Source organism: Hemicordylus capensis, chromosome 2, assembly GCF_027244095.1.
Source record: "Hemicordylus capensis ecotype Gifberg chromosome 2, rHemCap1.1.pri, whole genome shotgun sequence".
NCBI classification, from domain to species: Eukaryota; Metazoa; Chordata; class Lepidosauria; order Squamata; family Cordylidae; genus Hemicordylus; species Hemicordylus capensis.
In genome coordinates, this window is record NC_069658.1 from 168,250,622 (window position 1) to 168,274,599 (window position 23,978).

Genomic DNA, 23,978 nt, shown 5'->3' on the forward strand with positions numbered 1-23,978 from the left:
AGTGCCATTAAAATGTAACTGCTTAACAAAGGAGGAGAAGTGGGTTTGAACAGAATATGATGATGTTGATGATATCACCATGACTACTGTCTTAATAGCAGGTGTATTTGGAGTTTCAACAGCCAATGAAACATGTTGTGATGGGCATCTTGGAGATCCACAGTCAGATAACCAGCAGTCTCAGATAATTAGCATCCGGCCATGTGATTTTTCTTCTCAGAACTGTCTTCAAGAGCATCACATGCTGTTCACTCTACAGATAAGTCAAGGTGAACAGCATATGTTCTTGGCTCTGATTGTATGGTAGTCATGTATACATCTTAACAACTAGATATGCTCATGGCCCTTTCTGTCCACACTGCCCACTTACATAGAACAAGGATTCTCAAATGGTGTCATCATGAATAATAAATAATCTTATTGGGGACTATTTTAATGCAAGTTAAGCCTATTAAGGACATGTAAAAACATTAATTAAATAAAAGAGGTTGTTCGAATAATATTTTTGCCTGAGAATCGACACTCCTTTTTGCTTGTATAGAAAGTTTGTTCCCTACCTGCCAAGGTACTAAGTACGCCTTTAGGAAATGTATTACTTTTTTTCCAGGACGGCACCTTTGAAGCTGCTGCTGAAAGCTTGGGTAAATTTTATTTATTTATATCTATGTAAACTGCTTTCCGGAAAAGGAAAGTGGTTTGAGAAGTCCATAATGCTTGGCCCTTGAGAAGTCTATAATGCTGGGGAAAGCTGAAGGAAAGCGAAAAAGAGGATGACCAGCAGCAAGGTGGATGGACTCGATTACTGAGAGACCTTAATGGCCAAGCTGAAGACAAATCATCCTGGAGAGAATCTATCTATGTGGTCACTAAGAGTTGACACCGACTTGGTGGCACTTAATCAATCAATCAAACAAACAAACAAACAAACAAACAAACAAACCGCTTTGGGAACTTTTATTGGAAAGCGGCATATAAATATTTGTCATATTCGTATTCGTATTCATAAATCTTTAAGCAAATAGATAACCTCACAACCACCTTGTGAGGTAGATTAGGACGAAAGATAGCCCAAAGTCACCCAGTAAGCTCTAAGCATAGCAGGGCTTTGAACTTGCCACTCCTCAGTCCAGCCACTGTGTAACACTAAACATCTTGGTTTAATAGGGTTGTTGGAAGGAAACAACAGTGATGGGGCTGGTGGCATTTTGTTCTTCGGTTGCACTCACTTGCATGGGTATCTCTTTGTTCTTGGGGAAGATGTACTGATTTTTCTGCCCTTGCTTTTCTTCCTTCTTCTTTACTTCCAGTTCTTTCTTTTTTCTTTTCGCTTTTCTGCTGTTTTCTGTGTCACCAAACCAACTGCCTCAAATGAAGGAATTATACTCTTGCCCTGTCACTGGCTAGGAGGCTAAGACTTAAAATGGACCCAAACTCACCTATTTTCCTGTGGGTATCTCAACCCAAAGGGGGGGTGGAATGCTGTCAGCTGTCCACATTTCTAATTCCAGGTGAACAAAGTCACCTGGTTACATTAGGAGCCATAGGCGGCACCCTTGCCTCTCTATGCCCCCATGGCTGGACCTCTGAGGTCATTTGAAGAAAAGGCACTTTTCACATACTCAGAGTCCTTTTCTTATCATCAGTCAATGTATGTAAAGAGCAGAGTGGTTTCCATGGGCTGACTTCCATCTGTTGGTGACAAAACAGAGGTGGGGAATATAACATTGGGACTGGAAGATAATTAATGGTCCCCCTTCTAAGCCACTGACATTCCATTCTCCCCCACAGCCTCTTCCCTTGTCTGTAGCCACTCCATCCTCCTCACCACCTGTCTGGCTTTCACCTCCTCCCTGGAGCTTTTCCAGGAAAACAAGAGGCTTCAGTATGTCCTGCATTCTACAGCAGCAGCAGCACTCATCCAACCAGTCTGTAAATGTCTGCAGGACAGGCCTGCACAACATAAGGCCCGGGGGCCGGATCTGGCCTGCGGGGACTTTTTTGCCGGCCCCAGAGCTGGCCCAAAGTCTTGTGGTGCTTGAAGTAAGGTGCAAAATGCCGCCTTGCCCCAGGGACCTGGTGGGGGTCAGCCCCCTTTCAAAACTGACCTTTGAAGGTGTTGAAAGTACATGGGGGGAAAGGAAGAGGAAAGGATGCTAGGAGCCTCCTCTTCCTTCCTCATGTTGTGGATAACTAATACTTGCTTTCATTAATATTTTTAATAATTAATTTTAATGTAGTCATTAATAGGCTGAAAATTTACCTCAGCCCCTGCCAAGGTTGGTTCTGGCCCACCAGGGTATTTGACTTGTGCACCCCTCCTGTAGGAGATGGGGGACATCGAGGAAGAGGAGCTGGAGTAGTGGAGTAGGGGAAGGAAGTGGGGAGATGCTGGCATCTTTTTATGTATCTATAGTGTTTCCACTGGATCATTGGAAGTTTTATTCAGGAATGAACGGTGCCGGTCCATGGACCGGCCTGGAAATTAGCTCCAGAGAGCTGCCCCCCAAAATTGTTTTTTGGGGGTGCCTGGGAGTGGGGTTGGGGGTGAGGGGGGTGACCCCCTTGTTAAAGGCTGGTCCAGAAAACTGCGCACAAATAATGTACTCCAAAAACGTTGAGAAACACTGGTCTATTCCATTTATGAACACTGATTGTAATGGGGAATTCTAAGGGGAATCTACATAACATTGCCTGCATCCTGTGTGTGATTTGTCTATCTCCATAAAACATATCTTTCTTTTCATTGTTCAGATATTCTGACTTGAAAGTTGAAACCACTTGCACAGGTGTAAGCAACTTTAGCTCTCCAGCTGTTGAACGACAACTCCCATCATCCCCAATAAATTGTGGCTGGGCATGATGGAAGTTGATGTTCAACAACAGAGCCAAGGTTGCCTACCCCTGCTAGAACAAACTACATGATAAGCAAAGGTGTAAATGGACCATACGTTTTCTACATAGGTGGGCGATGGATGGGATGAATGGCCCCCAAGGGCATCCCCTCGATTCCAAACCTAAGGGCACCTTTGCCACTTTACTTCCAGTCATTGCCTTTGACAATTAAAAATAACACACCGTGGCCAGTTTTATCACTATCACAATCTTCTCCTCCCCCTTTATTTTTATATTTTAACCACATTGTTCACCTTTTGAAATAATCCTACTGTCTAGGGTCGTTGATGTTTTCATCTTTTAATAAACGCACTTCATTTTGGCAATTTAGAGGTGGAATATTTTACTACAACATTCAAAGAGGGGGTTGGAAAAACCTCAAAATTTGAATTGTCCTTGCACAAAATTCCTTGGACCTATTTGTCTAACATTTGGCAGGCCTCGTACCTTCTGTAGGGGTTCCTATTGCTGCAATTTTCTTCCTGTTGGGTCAAACAATGACAAATTAATGAGTGTTTTAGTAATTCCTCATTATAGACATGAAAATAGTTTTATCTCTTATTCTCCTCTCCCCACCCCGTAACCACAAGAGTTCAAGTATGTCAATTAAACATATTTTTTTTTAAATGGAGGAAATGGTGCTCTCAGCAGCACAATCTATGCATGTTTCCTCAGTAACAAGTTTCATTGTGTTCACTGGGCTTACTCCCAGGAAAGTGCACATAGGTTTGCAGCTATTAAACAGGAAGGATCCTGTGGGAGGAAACTAGTTCAGGAAATAATTAATTAACAAGCAGCAACAACAGGAGCAGAGCAAGGTTGGAGTGGGCCCAGAGACAAGATTTTAAAATGTGCCCCCCCGCCCTCACTGAAGCTGAGCTCACGAAATAAAGAAATCTTAAATGAGGCTGAATAGTGGTAACAAAAAGCATATATAATATAACCTATGTGCCACAACAGAAAATCATCCTAAATTATTTTTAAGAAGGTTTTGTAAATTGTGGATGATGCAAGTCATTTAATGGTACTAGAGAAAGACATGCTGTTCTGGTAGCTCCAGGTCTTAACACTCACATCAATTTTGGAGGATGAAAACAACTGAAGGAAGCCCAGGCGGGTGCATGGCTGGGGGAGTCAGTCATGTGACTTGCCTCTGGGGGGCGGGGGCCAAGACAGACAACTGTCTCCCCTTGCCCTATTATAGTTACGCCCCTGTGTAACAATGTTGAGAAGCAGGAAATACTTTAAACCATATCAAATATTTGTTTCTTTTCTTGGTTACTTTAAAAACAAAACAAAACCCTTTGCCACAGTTTTATTTTATTTCTTAAACAGCAACCCTGACTCATTCCAAGCTCCACAGGAATCAGAAGGAGAGGTTGCTGTAGAAGTTCAACCAACTGGAAGTGGGTGACAGCAACATTTAAGAAACCAGACTCAGGTAAATATCCCTCTTTCTGTGCATGCAAATGATAAGTACTGTGGGGAGGTGGAGACAATGGGAGGGACAAACAACCAACTAGTGAGGGACCAGGTGAGGGACTGGGTGCCTGGCTTCCTGTCTGCCTCTGCCCCCGCCCCCCATCCTGCTTGCTATCTGTCCCCCAGGACTGGCTGCTGAACTGTGGTGAGGCTTTGCAGGTCTGGGGCCCAGGGGGTGACTTGGCAGTTCCCTGGATTCCATCTGCCAGAGCTTGCTGCTCAGAGTGCTGCCAGTGGTGGTGGGGTTGCCACCGAATGGGCAACACCAAAGGAATTTGCATGTGGGTGGGTATTTAATAGTGGGGCTTTTGTTTTAGTTAGTCCTGGGTGAGATTGTTTTATATCTCCAGGGCTTACCTGTAGATGGGGAGACAGGGGGCATATATCCACTGATTATGAGGCAGCAATTCTGATGGTGGTGGGGAACAGAAAAAGTAATGTTGGCAGGTTACAGCAGGAAGGGGAACAGGGAATCCCCAACAGGGGAAGGGGACTTGGAAATCCATCAGTCCTGCCAGCTCTTTGACCTTGGGGAGCAGTGCTGACCACCCTTGGAACCTCACCTTGCTCCTCTGTAATGCCAGGTCGGTCCAGAATAAATCAGAAACCTGGATGAAGGGGCCAACTTGGTATGTATTACAGAGACCTGGCTGGGGGAGGCTGGGGGCCCAGAGTGGTCCCAGCTTCTCCAGGGTACTCTGTTGAGGAGTGGGTGAGGGACCTTGGGCGGGGAGGTGGAGTGGCTGTGGTCTATAAGAATAATATCTGCCCGACCAGGATCCCTGTCGAAGTGTCAGCCCATATCAAATGTGTGTACTTAAGCTTGGGAATCAGGGATAGACTGGGACTTCTGTTGGAGTACCGATCAGCCTGTTGCTCTACAGACAATGGTGGATTACTGCAGAGGCAATGGAGGCAATTGCCTATGGTGGATAATCCTGGAGGAGCGGTAGATCTTGGGAAGGGGGAGAGGTTTTTTCTTTTGTTTTAAACTTTTATTTTATACTTTAAAAACTGCTGCTGCTGGCGGCGGCAAGAGATTAAGCCTATTATCGCCGCAGTGAGGAAAGTAGGGGTGATGAGGATGAAGCCCCCCTTTTTTTACTTCTAAATGCCGCTGCCAGTGACGGCTGAACAGTGGTGGCTGCGGGGAGTGCTGGGGGATGAGAGGCAAGTCTCCCCCCCTTCACATTAAAATGCCCCTGTGTGGAATGGGGTGACTGGGAGGGTTAGGGTGGTGGAGGAGGAAGTTCCCCGTTTTACCTGAAAGAAGGCAACTTCTGCTTCGTGTTGGCACTGGAGCAAGTGAGAGCTTCTTTCAGCTCCCCTCCTCCCTCTCAAATGAGTGGCATGCCCCAAAGCAGCCCTTCCCAAAACGGACTCATTTGAGAGGGAAGTGGGGAGCTGGGAGATGGAAGGAGCTCCCCTTTCCCTCTCACATGGATGGCATGCCCCAAAGCAGCCCGTTTGGGGGCAGTAGACATGATCGCTCCTAAGCGTCCTCTCCAACCCGCTTCAAAATTGGCCCCTTGGTATACAGAAGAACTATGGGGGCTGAAGCGGTGAGGGAGAAAACTGGAGAAAGACTCGACTCGAATCCAACAGATTACGACATAGAGCGCATTTGAAGATCTATGCTCTGGCGATACATGTGGCAAAGAAGCGATTATTTTCTGCCTGTATTGCATCTGCAAGTTCACGTCTGGCAGAGTGGTTTAGGGTTGTGAGAGGACTAGTATGTGCCCCTCCCCCTTGAATCAGAATCTGGAACCATCGATTACCCACTGTGACGTGTTTAATGAATTCTTTGTGGGGAGAAATCTCTCATATTTGGGCCGACTCTGTCTCCACAGTTACTTCAGTGTCTGATGTGGAGGTGTCCAGCAACTCCTCTTGTGTGGTTAAGTTGGATCAGTTCCACTTTGTGACTCCTGAGGATGTGGATGAGCTGATTGGAATGGTGCAACCTACCACCTGTTCTCCTGACCCTTGCCCAACATGGCTTATACTATCTGGCAGCGGGGTTGTTGTAGAAGGCCTGGCAGAGATTATAAATGCATCTCTGAGGGAAGGCAGGATGCCTCCTTGTCTTAAGGGGGCAATTATTAGACCGCTTCTGAAGAAGCCTACCTTGGATCTCTTAGAGTTCAGCAACTATAGGCCTGTTTCCAACCTTCCATGGCTGGGCAAGGTAATTGAGGGGGTGGTAGCCTCCCAGTTCCAGACAGTCTTGGAGGAAACTGATTATCTAGACCCATTTCAAACTGGCTTTCGGGTGGGCTATGGGGTGGAGACTGCCTTGGTTGGCCTGATGGATTGGGAATTGACAGAGGAAGTGTGACTCTCTTGGTCCTTTTGGACCTCTTGGCGGCTTCCAATACTATCGACCATAGTATCCTTCTGGAGCGTCTGAGGGGGTTGGGAATGGGTTGTGCTCCTACCTCTCGGGCAGGTTCCAGATGGTGTCCCGTGGAGACTGTTGTTCTTCAAAATCTGAACTTTTGTATGGTGTCCCTCAGGGCTCCGTATTGTCTCTGATGTTGTTTAGCATCTACATGAAACCGCTGGGAGAGATCATCAGGAGATTTGGTGCAGAGTGTTATCAGTATGCTGATAACACCCAAATCTGCTTCTCCATGTCAATATCATTGGGAGAAGGCATAACCTCCCTAAATGCCTGCCTGGAGGCAGTGATAGGCTGGATGCGGGATAACAAACTGAGACTTAATCCAGATAAGATGGAGGTACTCATTGTTCAGGATTGAAACTCGGGAGATGAGTTTGATCTGCCTGTTCTGGATGGGGTCACACTTCCCCGGAAGGAACAAGTATGCAGTCTGGGGGTGCTTCTGGATCCAAGCCTCTCCCTGGTGTCCCAGGTTGAGGCAGTGGCCAGAAGTGCCTTCTCTCAGCTTCAGCTGATATGCCAGCTGTGTCCGTTTCTTGAGATAAACAACCTCAGAACAGTGGTACATATGCTGGTAACCTCCAGACTGGATTACTGCAATGCGCTCTATGTGGGGCTGCCCTTGTGTGTAGTCCGGAAACTACAGCTGGTTCAGAATGCGGCAGCCAGGTTGGTCTCTGAGTCATCTCGGAGAGACCATATTACTCCCATATTGAAACATTTATTTATTTTATTTATCAGATTTGTACACCGCGCCAAACTTTCGTCTCTGGGCTGGCTGCACTGGCTGCAGATAGTTTCTGGGAGAAATACAAGGTGCTGGTTATAACCTATAAAGCCCTAAACGGCTTGGGCCCTGGGTATTTAAGATTATGTCTTCTTCGTCATGAACCCCACCACACATTTAGATCATCAGGAGAGGTCCATCTGCGGTTGCCACTGGCTCATTTGGTCGCTACTTAGGAACGGGCCTTCTGCGCTGCTGTCCCAAATCTTTGGAACACGCTCCGTGTTGAAATAAGAGCCTCCCCATCTCTGACAACTTTTAAAAAGTCTTTAAAGACACACCAATTCACCCAGGCTTTTAATTAGATATTGTTTTAACAGTTTTAACATTGTTTTAAAATAATGTTTTAAAATTTATATTGAAATGTTTTAACTTTTACTGTATCATTTATTTCATTTTAGCTACTGTTTTAAGTTTTCTGTTATTTATTTTAACTAATGTTTTAACTTTTTCTGTTTGTTTACTTTGTTGAAAACAGCCCCGAGATGTGAGTTTTGGGTGGTATAAAATATGTTAAATAAATAAATAAATAAATAAATAAAACAAGCAACGTTTCATGACCTAGTGCAGGCAGAAAAACGGTGACAGGAGTACAAGAAAGAAGCCCACCAGAATTGCTCCACTTGGAAGCTTTTTCTCTTTCACATGCATGTCGGTGCAGAAACTCACAGAAGTAAGTGTGGGGTGGGGGGAACCTCTCTGTCTGGAAGCACCTGTGTTTCCTGCTAGTAGGTGAAAGGGTATTTCTTCTACTCCTTATTTCTAGCTTTGCACCTGAAAAACTGCTTCAGTCTTGTGAAGCAGGCACAGAAATAATAACAGTAGTCTCATTTTCCCCTGTTTAGTTGTATATTAAATTTTAATATGAAATTTAGTTATTTTATATATATGTTTAGTTAGTTATCCATTTCATTATCTTACACTTACACACACACACGTACAGTGTATGTGTGTGTGTGTATATATATGTGTGTGTGTGTGTGTGTGTGTGTGTGTGTGTGTGTGTATATATATATATATATATATATATATATATATATATATATTTACATTTATTTTTTAATTTAACATATTTGTATACTGCCCAAAACACAAGTCTCTGGGCAATCTATATGTGTGTGTGTGTGTGTGTGTGTGTAGAATAACTAAATTTATAAATGAATTTATAATGACAATTATAGATTTATAGTTCGTGTGTGTTTCTAGAAGAAAGTGTATCTTTTTAAGATAAAAATGTAGAGAAAGAAAATAAAAAGGGGGAAGGTTAAAACATAAAAGGTGCTTCCTCCTCTAGACTCCCCTAAATTATTATTATTATTTATTTACACAGTCAGACAGGTGTTATTGACTGGTTTGTTTTATCCAGACATCGAGTCCTTCCCAAGGACCTGGGATGGCTGAGTTTATTGTCAATGTTGTTACTGTTGTTATAGCTATCGTCGCAGAATATAGGCTGTTCCCAGTAAAGCTGCTTTTTGTAATTGGCTGATGGTGATTTCTGTGGCCCCTATGGTGTTGAGGTGCTCTTCAAGGTCTTTTGGAACTGCACCCAGGGCGCCAATTACCACTGGGATTATTTTGGTCTTTTTCTGCCACAGCCTTTCAATTTCAATTTGTAGATCTTTGTATTTGGTGATTTTTTCTATTTCTTTTTCTTCTATTCTGCTATCCCCCGGTATTGCTATGTCGATTTTTTTAACTTGTTTTTCTTTCTTCTCGACTACAGTTATATCTGGTGTATTGTGTGGCAGATGTTTGTCTGTTTGTAGTCGGAAGTCCCATAATATTTTTACATCTTCATTTTCTTCAACTTTTTCAATTTTATGGTCCCACCAATTTTTGGCTGCAGGTAGCTTGTATTTTTTGCAGATGTTCCAGTGTATCATCCCTGCTACCTTGTCATGCCTTTGTTTGTAGTCAGTCTGTGCAATCTTTTTACAACAGCTGATTAGGTGGTCCACGGTTTCATCTGCTTCTTTACAAAGGCAGCACTTGCTGTTTGTTGTTGACTTTTCAACTTTTGCTCTTATTGCATTTGTTCTTAGTGTCTGTTCTTGTTCAGCCAGTATTAAACCCTCTGTTTCTTTCTTCAAGTTGCCATTCTTAAGCCATTGTCAGGTCTTGGTGGTCTGATTTTCCACTTATATTGTGCAAATATTGACCGTGCAGTGGCTAATTTTTTGATTTTTCTGCTCGCTTCTTGACTTGTTCTTTCTTGTAGGCCTGCTTTGTTTCATTGGTGTTTAATAGTTTCCCATTATTGACCATTTGAAGTGCATCTTCTTCATTGTCCTTGATATATTCTTCAAGGCCTCTTTTCTCCTCCTCTACTGTTTGATGGACTTGCAGCATTCCTCTTCCACCTGAGCTGCGGGGGAGGTATAGCCTATCTACATCACTGCAGGGGTGCAGAGCATGATTGATGGTCATTCTTTTCCTGGTCTTACAATCTAGAGTCTCTAGCTCTGCCTGGGTCCAGTCTATTATTCCTGCAGTGTATCTGATAACAGGTATAGCCCAGGTGTTTATGGCTTGTATGGTGTTCCCGCCATTTATTTATTTTACTGTTTATTTTATTGGTTTATTTTACTTGATGTTTTAGATGTTTGGTATCCGAGGCCTGTTTTGTTTAGTGTTTGTGAAAGTGGAGTCATGGCGTTTACAAACAACAGAGGGGATAGTTAGTCCCCTTGGAAAATGCCTCTTCTAATGATAACCTGTCCAAGCTTTGATTGTTAACTGTGTACTCCACATGCTCATTGCTTTTTAAAATAAATATCTGAATGTTTTTGCTGACACCAGTTGTCTCTAAACATTTTAGTATCCATGTGTGAGGCAATGAATCGAAGGCTTACTTTTAGTCAATCCATGCAACACTTAGATTTGTTTTTCTTCTCTTGCAGTTTTCTAAAATCATTTTGTCAATCAGCAGCTGGCTTTTGTGCCTCTGGTGTTCGGGCAATTTCCTTTCTGTTCAACTGGAAGCTGTTTGTTAGTTAATAAGTGTTGCATCACTTCATCTGCTATTATTCCAGTTAATAATTTGAACATGGTTGGCAGGCAGGTGATCGGTCTATAATTACTTGGAACTGCACCTTTTGCTGGGTCTTTCATGATGAGATGAGTTTTCCCAGTTGTTAGCCATTGTTCAATATCACCTCCTTGCAAAATGTGATTGAACTGTTTTGATAGTTGTTTATGAAGGCTTGTTAGGTGTTTAAGCCAAAAGCCATGCAGTTCATCGTCGCCTGGAGCAGTCCAATTTTTAATTTTCTTTGCTCTTTCACTTATTAATTCCGGTGTTATTATACGATCTTGCATTTGTTGGTTACATTTTTGACCATCCATCCAGCCTGCTTTTTTATTATAATCTATTGGATTGTCCCATAATTTCCCCCAGAATTGCATTGTTTCTTCTTTATTTGGTGTTTCTGTTTCTTGCAGTTTCTCCTTCTATGCTTTGGTAGAAACATCTCTGATTCGACTGGAATTCGAGATTCTGCCTGTGTTGTGTAATTCTGACTTCGTATCTGCTAATCTTCTTTGACACTGCTGTTATTTGCTGCTTTATTATTTCCAGGACATCTCTAATTTTCCTTGAATCTAGGTGGTATTTTTGGATCAGATACTGTTTGGTGTTTTCATTCTTCAGCTTCTTGTCTTTCATATCTTTCAATTTACTAGCATCTTATCTAAGCCTGGAGATTTTATTTTCTAATCTAATCTTCCATTTAGATGATGTACTACTTTCTTATTTTACAGGTCCACTGGTCTTATACCTGAGCTCTTGTGTTGTTATTGTTGCTGCACTGTACATTAGTTGGTTTGTTTCTTGCAAATTATTGGTTGTTATTTCCGCAAGTGCAGCATTGACATCTTTTAATACCTGAGCAAGTTGTTTTTTGGCAACTGTTTTTAGAGCTGGAAGTCGAACCCTGGTGGTTGTTTGGTTCATGTGCTCAGTTATTTTTTGCTTTTTAAATTATTATTATTATTATTGTTATTGTTATTGTTATTGTTATTGTTATTGTTATTAATTCGATTTCTATACTGCCCTTCCAGAAATGGCTCAGGGCGGTTTACAAAGAGAAATAAAACAAATAAGATGGCTCCCTGTCCCAAAGGGCTCACATTCTAAAAAGAAACATAGGACACACACCAGCAACAGTCACTGGAAGTACTGTGCTGGGGGTGGATAGGGCCAGTTACTCTCCCCCTGCTAAATAAAGAGAATCACCATGGTAAAAGTGCCTCTTTGCCCAGTTAGCAGTTCTTGTTGCTTTTCTGTTAAATGGCATTTGGGTTTTTGAGGTGAAGGCAAAGGGGAGGTTGCCTGGTTTTGATTTTGAAACAGTTCAGCAACAGTGGCATCCTCTATTTCCAACACCTCTTCCACCTGCGCCTGACCAACTGCTTCAATTGGTGGTAATTCTTCTTCCATATCTTGAGCCTGTGTTGCTCTTTGCAGTTCTTCCAGCTCAACTCCTGTGAATACTTTATTTCTCATTATGAATCTTCTGCTAGCCTTTGTTCTCTTATTTCTGTTTCTGGATGCTTCTCTTTCCAAATTTGGTACATTCTTTTTAAATAACCTCTTCTAGTTGGACTAGACTTGAAATAGCAGATCATTATTTCCTTGTTGGCATTTTTCGTATTTTTTTTCTCGGTTAAGCGATGTTTCTTCCAGTAACTTTGCAATCTTCAGCCCTGGTTGCTCAACTGAAGAAGAAGAAAAAGAAGAAGATGATGATGATGATTTTACATTTTATATCCCACTCTTCCTCCAAGGAGCCCAGAGCGGTGTACTACATGCTTACGTTTCTCCTCACAACAACCCTGTGAAGTAGGTTAGGCTAAGAGAAATGACTGGCCCAGAGTCACCCAGCAAGTCTCATGGCTGAATGGGGATTTGAACTCGGGTCTCCCCGGTCCTAGTCCAGCACTCTAACCACTATACCTCCAGCACACCACTGAAACTTCAGGTGGCCCTCATTTTGAGAGCAGCTGTAGTTAGAATTCCACAGTGTCGGACTGTACCACCACCCTTCAGGTGGAACATTCATGTTCTTTTTATTTAGCAGGGGGAGAGCAACTGGCCCTCTCCATCCCCAGCACAGCATCTTTCTGGTTGCTGTTGCTGGTGTGTGTCTTATGTTTCTTTTTTTAGGTTGTGAGGAAGCCATTTTGTTTATTTATTTATATCTATGTAAACCTCTTTGGGACCTTTTGTTGAAAAGCAGTAAATAAATACTTGCCGTCTTCTTATTCCTTCTAGTTTTCCATTCTAGACCACAAATGATCCCCTTTTGAAGTTTCCATACAGACATTCCATATTATCAAGGCAAAAATACAATGCTTAGCTGTTCACCCAAAATAATTGTCCACACGGCACAAGCTTATCTGAAGACAGCAGTTCCTTCAGGCTAGGTGCAAGTTTTTTTCTTGCTGTTCACAAACACAAATTAGAATTAGTGATGCTGCTGAAGTCTGGGCGTGATAATGGGCTCAGAAAATGAATTTCCCCAGCTAATCATGTGCAGGCATGTTCTGAGAAGGTCCTTCTTACCTTAACATTCTTGCAACGTTTGGAACACAAAATAAGACTACCTGCCATGCACTTGCCTGGCCTGCATTTATTTTGGCAGGCACTCTTAATCAGCAGCTGCTGATGGCACATATTTAGAAACTGATTACTTTAACCCTTCTCAATGATTGCAGTAATTGACTAGTACTTTTACAATCTGGAATATAGTTTACAGAACAATACCTTGGTTCCTGATTGCTCCAGGAATTTGCAGGGGGTGGGAATCAGGTACACCCCACTGGGCATGCAATTTGTAAAGGTGGCATTTAAAGCAATGCATGACTCAGACTTGGGGGGAAAGTTTTTTTTTTAAAGCCACACTGCCTGTGTGGGATTGGCTCCACTTGGACTGATGGAGAACTGGTAGAAAACGGAAGGGTCTACATCATGGCAACAGGGCACTTCCTCTTGGACACACCTGCTGCCCATTTGTTAAGGGTCAAAACCACTGATGCCCCATCTGCCACCAGAGGTGGCTTCCTGCACCCCTGCACTAGAGTGGTATTACAAGAACTTGGGGCATTCCAGAAAGGAAGTGTACATGATGCACAAAAACATACAAGTTTATTTATTTATTTATTTATTTATTTATTAAATGTATACCCCACCCAAACGTACATCTCTGGGCGGCTAAAAACAATTAAAACACATATAAAAGTTAAAACCATACAATAATTTAAAAACCATAAAATTAACAAACAGTATTTTTAAATTAAAAACCTGAGAAGGCTTGGGTAAAAAAAAACGGGTTTTCAAATGTTTTTTAAAAATAGCCAGAGATGGGGAGGATCGTAACTCAGCAGGAAGCGCATTCCATAATCTCGGGGCAGCAGCCGAGAAGGCTGTGTGTGGTCTGTGTGACCACCAAACGAGTTGGCAGTAACTGGAGACGGACCTCCTCAGATGACCTCAATGGGCAATGGGGTTCGTAGCGAAGAAGACACTCTCTTAAATACCCAGGGCCTAAGCCGTTTAGGGCTTTATAACTAGCACTTTGTATTTTGCCCGGAAACCTATCGGCAGTCAGTGTAACTCCATCAGCAAAGGAGTAATGTGGTCTCTCCAAGATGACCCAGAGACCAGCCTGGCTGCTGCATTCTGAACCAACTGAAGTTTCTGGACTACATACAAAGGCAGCCCCACGTAGAGCGCATTACAGAAGTCAAGTCTGGAGGTTACCAACAAATGTACCACTGTTTTGAGGTCGTTGATCTCAAGAAATGGACGCAGCTGGTGTATCAGCCAAAGCTGATAGAAAGCACCCCTGGCCACCGCCTCAACCTGAGAAACCGAGGAGAGGTGTGGATCCAGGAGTACTCCCAGACTGTGGACCTGTTCCTTTTGGGGAAGTGTGACCCCATCCAGAACAGGTAGATCAAAATTGTCTCTGGAGTTCTGACCTCGCACAATAAGTACCTCCATCTTATCTGGATTCAGCTTCAGTTTATTCTCCCTCATCCAGCCCATTACTGCTTCCAGGCTCTTGAACGAAAATCATTTTAAAGATTTTTCATTTTAAATCATTTTAAAATGTTCATTTTAAATGTTCTCTGAGAGAACATTTGAAATTGCCAACCTGATTCCAAATCATCAACCTGAACATCAAGCTGAACAGCTTTATTTTTTTCTTGTTCTTTTGTTGTTGTTTCCAAATACACACATACCAAAACAACCTTTTAAAATTAGGACCAAAACAACCCTTTAAAAGATCATGTGTTTCTAATCGTCCAAACATTCCCAGCCATCCCTCCTGTAGAGGACTCCTCAGCATTTCCCAGCAGCCAAGGGGACTCTTCCTCATACCTGCTCTGTAGCGGGTTCAAGCAGCGCAATGGGCACATCAAAGCATGAGCCTCACAGAGCACTTTTGTTTCAGTGGCAAGCAGCGTGGGAACATAGGAACTTAGGAAGCTGCCATATACTGAGTCAGACCATTGCTCCATCTAGCTCCGTATTGTCTACACAGACTGGCAGCGGCTTCTCCAAGGCTGCAGGCAGGAATCTCTCTCAGCCCTATCTTGGAGAAGCCAGAGAGGGAACTTGGAACCTTCTGCTCTTCCCAGAGCAGCTCCATCCCCTGAGGGGAATATCTTGCAGTGCTCACACATCAAGTCTCCCTTTCATATGCAACCAGGGCAGACTGTGCTTAGCAAAGGGAGACAATCCATGCTTGCTACCATAAGACCAGCTCTCCTTTGAGAGGAGACCCAGGCAGCCCACCTGAGAACACAATGAGCAATTGTGTTTATTTGTGTGTGTATATACATATTGATCCCACCCGCCTAGTCCTGGCTCCACCTCCTTAGCTGCCCACAATTGGCTCCAGCTCTCACGACCGGTGGCTCCACCCATCACCTGCTCTCCTAACGCCTCCCCCCCTCCCAGAGTCCCAGGAACCACCAGCTGCCACTGTGCCATGACAGATATCATAAGAGAAAGTATCCACATGGATTTCAAAGGAGATGGCAGACTGCACATGCCCCTTTCAATAGAGAGCGCCATCACAATCCCCAGGCACGTAGATTATGTGCACAGGAGCCATATCCTGGGACACTGTTCCCCCTACACACACTGCCCCAGGCATCTTGCCCTGTACCTTTCCACCCACTAGCATGACATGAGGAAACCCCCACACCCGGTGGGGAGGGGGCATTCATGTGGCTGGGAAGGGGAACTATGGCCCATCCCTCAGGATCATAACCGTGAGACACACACTCTGATGTTTCACTATCCCATGCACTCTCTCCTTCCCACAGTTGAAGAGTCTCTGGTGTGCAACACACGGGGCAGAGGACAGCAGGTGCCAGAGGATGGAGATGCCATGCCTGCTGGGCTGCCCACTTTCAGGGGTGGAGGGGGCAGCTCATGAATGCCACCCAAGCAACCCACCTGAGGAATACAAAGGCAGACAGGGTCCAGCTTGCAGAATGCTCCAGAATGAGGAAAGGAGATGGTCATCAGACAGTTGTGCCCATATGTCCCCACCCCACCCCTCACAGACTGCAGAGGCGCATTCCACTGCTGTCAGTGCCACAGCCATAAAAACGTTCGCTTCAACCACCAGCGCAGCCATGCACGAGTGCTTCCGATGCTTAAGCGAGACCTTTTGGCACTCCATGCACACACTCCAGCTTGAGAGGCTTGTGCAGATGGTGGCTGGCCACCTTAAGAATATAAGAACATAAGAACAGCCCTGCTGGATCGGGTCCAAGGCCCATCTAGTCCAGCATCCTGTTTCACACAGTGGCCCACCCTTGCTCAGCAGGCCCCTTCCACACTCCACCCGCCTACCCTCCAGGGCTGTCCTTAGAGAACCCTGGCAGGGTGCAGGGCCCGGGGTAAATCAGCCAGTGCGGGGGCCCCTTCCAGTTAATTCTATGGGGGGGGAGGTTAAAAGAGTGGGGCCTGGGAGGTCGCCCTGCTTGCCATGCCCTAAGAACAGCCCTGCTACCCTCTGCAATATTACTACCCCCCTAACTGGTGGTCCCAGCAGCACCACTAATGCCAGGGATAGGGGTGGCACCACTGACTCCTGCCAAGTCAGCTACCAGTGTGAGCGGGCAAGGCCAGCCCCCCAGCCATGGAAACAGCCAGGCCTGCCTGCAATACCAGATCACCAAAACAGTGAGCATAGTGCTGGACAGTGAGTCCTTTCTAACTACCACCATGAAGGTCCAAGTGAGCATCTACCCCTGGCCCTGCCAGTGACCTCCCCTGCCTCAGCATCCCCCTGGCCCCCAGGGACCGCTTTCCTTCAGAGCCATGGCCGCTCTCTCTGCATGCTTGCATGGATACCTCACTGGTATCATTGGCCTTGCTGTTGTAGTCACCCCCTCTTGCATAGGTTGCTGTCACTGGCCCAAACATGGCCACTTGGTTATCATGTTGCTCCTGAAGCCCACTGCTGCTCCCATATCATGTGTGGCCCTGCTGGACAGATGTGGCAGTCATTGCCCCTCCCTGCAACTCTCCATTGTCAGCTGTGTACTGTTGCTGAGCTGCCGTAGCTCCACAGCTGCTGTGGAGGAGAGCTGGTCTTGTGGTAGCAAGCATGAATTGTCCCCTTAGCTAAGCAGGGTCCACCCTGGTTGCATATGAATGGGAGACTAGAAGTGTGAGCACTATAAGATATTCCTCTTAGGGGATGGAGCCTCTCTTGGAAAAACAGAAGGTTCCAAATTCCCTCCCTGGCATCTCCAAGATAGACCTGAGAGAGATTTCTGCCTGCAACCTTGATGAAGCCGCTGCCAGTCTGTGTACTGTAGACAATACTGAGCCACTCTGGGAAGAGCAGAAGGTTCCAAGTTCCCTCCCTGGCATCTCCAAGATAGAGCTGAAAGAGATTCCTGCCTGCAACCTTTGTCTGTGTAGACAATACTGGGCTAGATAGACCAATGGTCTGACTCAGTATATGGCAGCTTCCTATGTTCCTCATCAGCAGAGATACAGAGAAATATGGAAAACATCAATTGCTTTAGAGTGCTTAGGAGGCCTACAGTAGTGTGTAGATTTGTATCTAACATGGTAGGATCAAATCAGAAACACACACACACACACACACACACACACACACACACGAAAAGCACTATACGAGCCACAAGTAAAGCACAGACCAGTTACAAAAAGCTGCTTCTGTGGAGAGTAAATGCATTCTGAAGTCACCAGGGCAACTCTGTCTGCCTGATTATTTTTTAAAAAATGAATACTACTAATAACAAAACAGCAGCAGCAGCAACAAGATAGAATTCCGAGCCAGAGTGATACAGCGGTTAGTGTGCTCGACTAGACTGGGGAAATCCAAGTTCAACTCCCCATTCAGCCATGGAACTCTGGGACAGTAACATTTCTCTCAGCATAACCTTCCTCATAGGGAGGAGGATAAATTGTTGGGAGACTAGATGTAACCATGTGCACCACTTTGAGCTTCTTGGGGGAAGCACAGTCTATACATGTAAAAGTAAATAAATTTATATAAGCCACAGGTAAAGCAGAGACCAGTTACAAAAGTAAAGAACAAATGCATTCTGAAGTTACAAGGGCAGCTCTTCCTGCCAATTTCAAAAATGCATACATAAATAATAGAAACATCACAGGTTTTTCAATGATGCTTGCTGCAGCTATGAACCATCTCCTGTAACCGAGAAGACACCATGGGAAGCAAAGATGCATGGTGACAGCCTCTCCCTACTCCATGCCTGCTCTCTGCCGGCTTTGGGTGCCCACCACTTAACTTGGTTATCCATCCTACAAGCAATAAATGTTTTTATTATTATTTATAGATCTTACTTCCTTAATCCTTGTCCAATGAACAATAATCCCCAGTGGACATACTGGACTCAGAAATCTATGCATAGGCCCTTAAATACCTTTCTGGCTGCTTATGGCAGTTTCTAATCTAATTAGTCCAGTCTTACAGTTTGCTGTTCCTTCCAATGTTTCATGGCATCTCATTTTGGGAATGGGCCATAATACTTTGCATACAGATCAGATCAGAGAGTAAGAGAGAGAAAGCAGAGGTTGCATTCCTCCCCTCCAAATGAACACAAAGAAGTCAGCAAAAGATCAGACTTACCAATAGCCAGCCAGACTGAGTGCTCTATTACCAAAATGGTTATGGTAAGTAACCATTACAATAGTAATGATTACTATTCTGAGCATCTAAAAGAAAAAGACTTCCCTGCCCTCTGGGCACTCTGATTGGCTGCCTGAGGAGTCAATCAGCCTAGTCCCTCTCTGATTAGTTTATAGTGGGTCCTAGGGACACCCACTTTGCAAAACCAAAAGTGAGCATACTTATTGGCTCCTGCCTTATTAATATTAATATTTTAAAAGATCTGGGACTTTTCATTTGTGAGGTGCTACCTTCGGCCACCCACAACGCTTAAAATAGCAGCGGGCTGCAGGCAAGAGCAGCAAGGAACAACAGAAGGAGGCAGCAGGCACACAAAAGGGAGGCAGAGACAACATATCTGACTGAGAAAGTTAAGATGAGCGCTGCCCATTTTGCCCATAGATAAGATCCATCCCTGTCATGGTGCACATCCTTCTGGGCCCAGATATCCACCAGGGCAACTGTCTCTGGGTCTCTCCAGAGCCTGGGCCTGAACCTCTTGGCCTGCTGCTCTGAGGAGACATGGGTGCCACAATGGGGTGTGGTGTCCGTGACTGGACCCTTCTCTCAGCTGGCCATGATTGTTGCTGTGTTTCTTTTGGCCAGGGGAGCTGTTGTAGGGCATTGACATATGCAATGGGGTTGGTGAAGGGATATTGACTCGCATAGGTTTCCCAGGTCCTGTTTTCATGTGTGCAGCTGTTTTTGCTTGACGGGAGATGAGTGTCCAGCACTTGGGAGCATTGCCCTGGAGAGGGGAAGGGGCAGTAGTAGAAGGCTACCCATGGCAGCTGGCTCTGCTGCTTGCTGGATGTCCCCAGGGCTTGGAGGGCTCCTGGGTGTTGTGACGTATTCTCCTTTTAATTGAGTGGGGTGGGTGGTTCTGTGCTGAAGCGGAGGGGTTTGAAAAGGGGCAGGCAGTTGTGGGGTAGTGACCATAGCACTGCCCAAGAGCTGCTTGCTGTGCATTGCTTATGGCAGGCATGCAGCATTGTAGATTTAAGGGAAAGGTATAGGGGTGAAAAGGCAGGTGTAGGTGAGCGTTGCAGGTGAGTGTGATGTGTGTTGTTGCCAGGCAGAATGGAGGCAACGGTGTTTGGACTGTGGGGCCATGAAGCGTGGTTGGGAGGTTAGTGCATCTATTGCTGGTGACTGCTCCAGGCACAGGAATCTATGGGGGCCATGCAGGTAAGGGTGTGGTTTGTGCAGGTGAGTGAGATCTGTGAGAGGTGTGGGTTCTCACTTCAGCAGATGTGAGCTGGAGCATCTTGGCCTCTTCCAGCCAAGATCAGATCTAAGATTACTGATGTCAGTTTGTGTCCCATGAGCAATCTGGGATTCCCACTGTGGCGCACAATTCTCACAGTCATGTCAGTGTTGGTAACCAGCAATCAACTATGATTGCTGGGATCATGAGAACCCACCGTATGTAACCTTATGCTTAAATTTTTATTGTTTTGTAAACTACTCAGAGAACTCACATTTTGAGCGGTATAGAAATGTGATAGATAGATAGATAGAAAGATAAAGTTATTGTTTTTAAAGTGCTTTTGTTGTTTTTGTAATAAGATGATGTCAGTCTGGTTTGGGCTGCATTCATAGCCCAGCATCCACCACTAGTGGCATTTTTAAAGAGCTGCAGAAAGGCTTCCTGGATCATCATAATAGCTTCTGACATGAATGCTTCTTCTCCTGTTCCATGACTTATTTTCTCTATATCATTTAAATGTATTAGAACAGTGTTAGTGTGGAAAGGAAGCATCACGTTAGCATAACATCTTATCAGACTTTTGTCCCTGTGGGGTTTCTTTATTCATTCTCTGCTTGTTTACTCTATTTCCTCATTAGATTGGTGAACCCTTTGTTGACATATCCGTTTGTTCAGCTATGTAATGGAATGGGATCTTCTGAAGGCACTGACATCTGCTTCATTCCTAAGGACAGCAGAACCCAGCTGGAAATGCAATAATAATCATGCTTGCTGGGAAGCCAGTGATGTTAGGATGTTATGAAGAAGAGATTTGAAAACATGGAGAATATTGTTATGGGCCATGCTAGCTGGATAGTCAGTCTTCCTTTGGATAACATGGCTTGGCCACCAACAATAGATGCTAATTCATGGGCACAGATGGCAGCTTCTGTAGCCACAGCTCTCTATTTTTTCCAGGCCTGCTGTGTCCTGATGGCTGTATAAAAAAGGTAAGTGGATCCACACGACCAGAAAAGCAAGGTGGGAGATCTCTCTTCTCCTTCTACCTTGGTTAAGAGAAGGGTACAAAAGCTGGGCTACCCTGCTTTGAGCAACCTGGGTTGGAAGAATTTTCACAATCATACAAACCAGGTAGAATGCCTCCTAACCTGCCTGACTTTGATTATTGTGTAAACAGGCCTACTTGCTGATATTCTGCACAGTATAATGCAGGCAGTTCTGAACCGGTCACACCAATGCAAACATCGAAAACAACACCCATGGTGTTGCAGATCAGGGCTGGTGTGCTACTACTTAAAATTGCACTTCTGTGACACTACAACCATTATTTCCAGTGGTCATAGCATCATGGGTTTGTGCAGTTTTAAGTAGTGGTGCACCAGCCCTGATCTGCAGTACCATGGGCGTTCTCTTAGATGTCTGCAGTGGTGGGGGTGATTCAGAACTGTCTATGCTACACTCTGCAGCATCATACCATTATGTGTTTTTATTACAATATTACTTTGCAGATCTCCAAGGGAGCAGACAAAAAAATCAAAACTTTCTAAAATTTGTTTTATTGCTTTTACAAATAATAATCAAGACATCATAATATACAAAATGTAGCAAATCAAAAGAAAGCACCAGAATAAAACAAAATGAACAGCCAGTCCAGCAATAGACACCCATTTGCCTATCCCATAAGCCTCCCTGAAATCAATGGTCAGGTATTTATAGTTCATCTAAAGGCAAGCAGTTATTGGTTGAGTTTCTGGTCATACTGATATGTTTTATCTTCAACATTTGTTGTCCAATTATGATTCAATTTCCTTAAATGTGGCTAAATTTTGTTGTAGCTTATAAAATTTGTGAAGACATACTTACGTGATATAGGTACCCCCTTTTTCAGTTTGTTATGTATGATGATTACTGTATGGTGTTATTTAGCTGGTCGATGACCGTAATAAAAGAATGGATATGATCTATTATTGGTTGAGTTGGGCCTTCCACAAAAGGATTTTCCGGAATCACGATGCCATGACTGAAATGGCTTGTGCTTGACTTTGTTTCTAAAAGCAGGGGAACATAGAGCAGGGCCTCAGATGTGGATCTGAGCATACGGGTGGGCCCATGAGGCAGTCCTCCAGGGACCCTGGCTACAGATCATCTAGGCTTCAAAGGTGAACTCAAGCACTTTGAATTGAGCCCAAAAGGAAATTGGGGCTTGACTACTGCTCTATGAGGGGCTGCCTTTGTATGTAGTTTGGAAACTTCAGTTGGTCCAAAATGCAGCAGCTAAATTGGTCTCTGGGGTTTCTCGGAGAGACCATATTATGCCTGTTCAAAACCATTGCATTGGCTGCCAATAGGTTTTCTGGCAAAATACCAAGTGCTGCTAATTACTTTTAAATGTCTTACCCTAAACGCCTTACCTGGGAGACTGCCTTCTTCTGCATGATCCTCACCACACATTAAGGTCATCAAGCTGGCGGCAACTCAGGAGCGGGCCTTCTCTGTAGTCACTCCTGTGCACTCCCTCTAGATATTTGAAGCTTAACATCTTTATCAGCCTTCAAAAGACACATTTTTAACATCTTTATCAGCCTTTAAGACACATTTTAAAAGCCTGGCTTTTAGTAATCTTTGTATGTTTTAAATTGTTTTAAATCATTTATGTTTTAATAGTTTATTTTATTGTATTTACTTTTGTGATCCACCCAGAGCCTTGGAGTCAGGAGATATATAAATTAAACAAAAAACTAAATAATAAAAATAAACTGGGATCCAATGCAGATGAAATAATTTGGGGGTTGGACTGTACAGCAAACTCTCCTTCAGGCTACAGCATTTTGGACCAAATTTCTGAGCACTCTTCCAAGGTGTTCCTGTAGTGTTTTTGTAGTTTAGGAATCTTAACTCTAGACTGTTAGTAGTCTAACTTACTTGGGTTGTTGAGCATGCTCAGTGGGGTTCTCTTTGTCTGGTGAGCTGAGCATGCTCAGTGTGTTTCTTTCTTCAGAATGTGAGCTGTGAGCCAAGATGGACATTGCCTGAAGTGTGTATTCTTGTGAACTCCTTTATTAATAAAAACAACACTGTTTTGACCAGATGCAGTGGCTATACATTACAGATCTCACAGAGACCATATTGCATGCAGAAGGTTCTAAGTTTCCTCCCTGGCATTTCCAGATAGGGCTGAGAGACACTCCTGCCTGCAACCTTGGAGAAGCCACTACCTGTCTGTGTAGACCAGTGGTTCTCAATCTGGGTTTCTCCAGATGTCACTGAACTACAACTCCCAGCATCTCCAGCCACAATAAATTGCAGCTGGGGATTATAGGAGTTGTGGTTCAGCAACATCTGGAGGAACCCAAGTTGGGAACCACTGGTGTAGACAATGCTCAGCTAGAAGGACCAATGGGTCTCACTTTGCATAAGGCAGTTTCCTTAATTTTTTTTAAATATTATTTTATTGTTTTAAGAAAGATATAAACAGAGAGAAATAAGAAACAGAAAAGAAAAACCAGATAGTGAAACCCAACAAATACAAAGACTCTCAACACAGTCTATATACGTCAACCTGAATTCCTTCTTTCAACCAACATTCATTCATTCATTTGATTTCTATACCGCCCTTCCAAAAATGGCTCAGGGCGGTTTACACGGAGAAATAACAAATAAATAACATGTCTCTACCCACCCTTACTCTACCAGTTATTGACTGCAGAACTGAAAGATAACAAAAATGATATTATTACTAACTGCATTAATTTCCTCTACAAAGAAAAGCCAAATCTCGGATGAGGTTCAAATCCCTGCAATATATTATATTGAATAAATGGTGCCCATATTTTTGAAAGAAAAATCCTCAGATTTATTTTTTAATATTAATAAGTTATTTTGGCCATTGGTGCATATTCCCAAAATTTGTTTTCCAATAGGAAGCATAAAGGATTCTTGCCACCATTATCATAAGGCAGTTTCCTATGTCCCTACAGTAGTCTGACTGGTTATTACCATGGTATG

The 23,978-nt window shown here is 44.0% G+C and overlaps 1 long non-coding RNA gene across 1 annotated transcript; it reads right to left on the minus strand.

The window, feature by feature from the left end:
- Window positions 1-1,603: 1,603 nt before the first annotated feature.
- LOC128348023 (uncharacterized) lies at window positions 1,604-22,460 on the minus strand. Its single transcript, XR_008317881.1, has 3 exons — window positions 22,385-22,460; window positions 3,340-3,374; window positions 1,604-1,689 (listed from the first exon to the last, which is right to left on the minus strand). It is a non-coding gene; the product is annotated as an uncharacterized LOC128348023 (long non-coding RNA).
- Window positions 22,461-23,978: the final 1,518 nt, after the last annotated feature.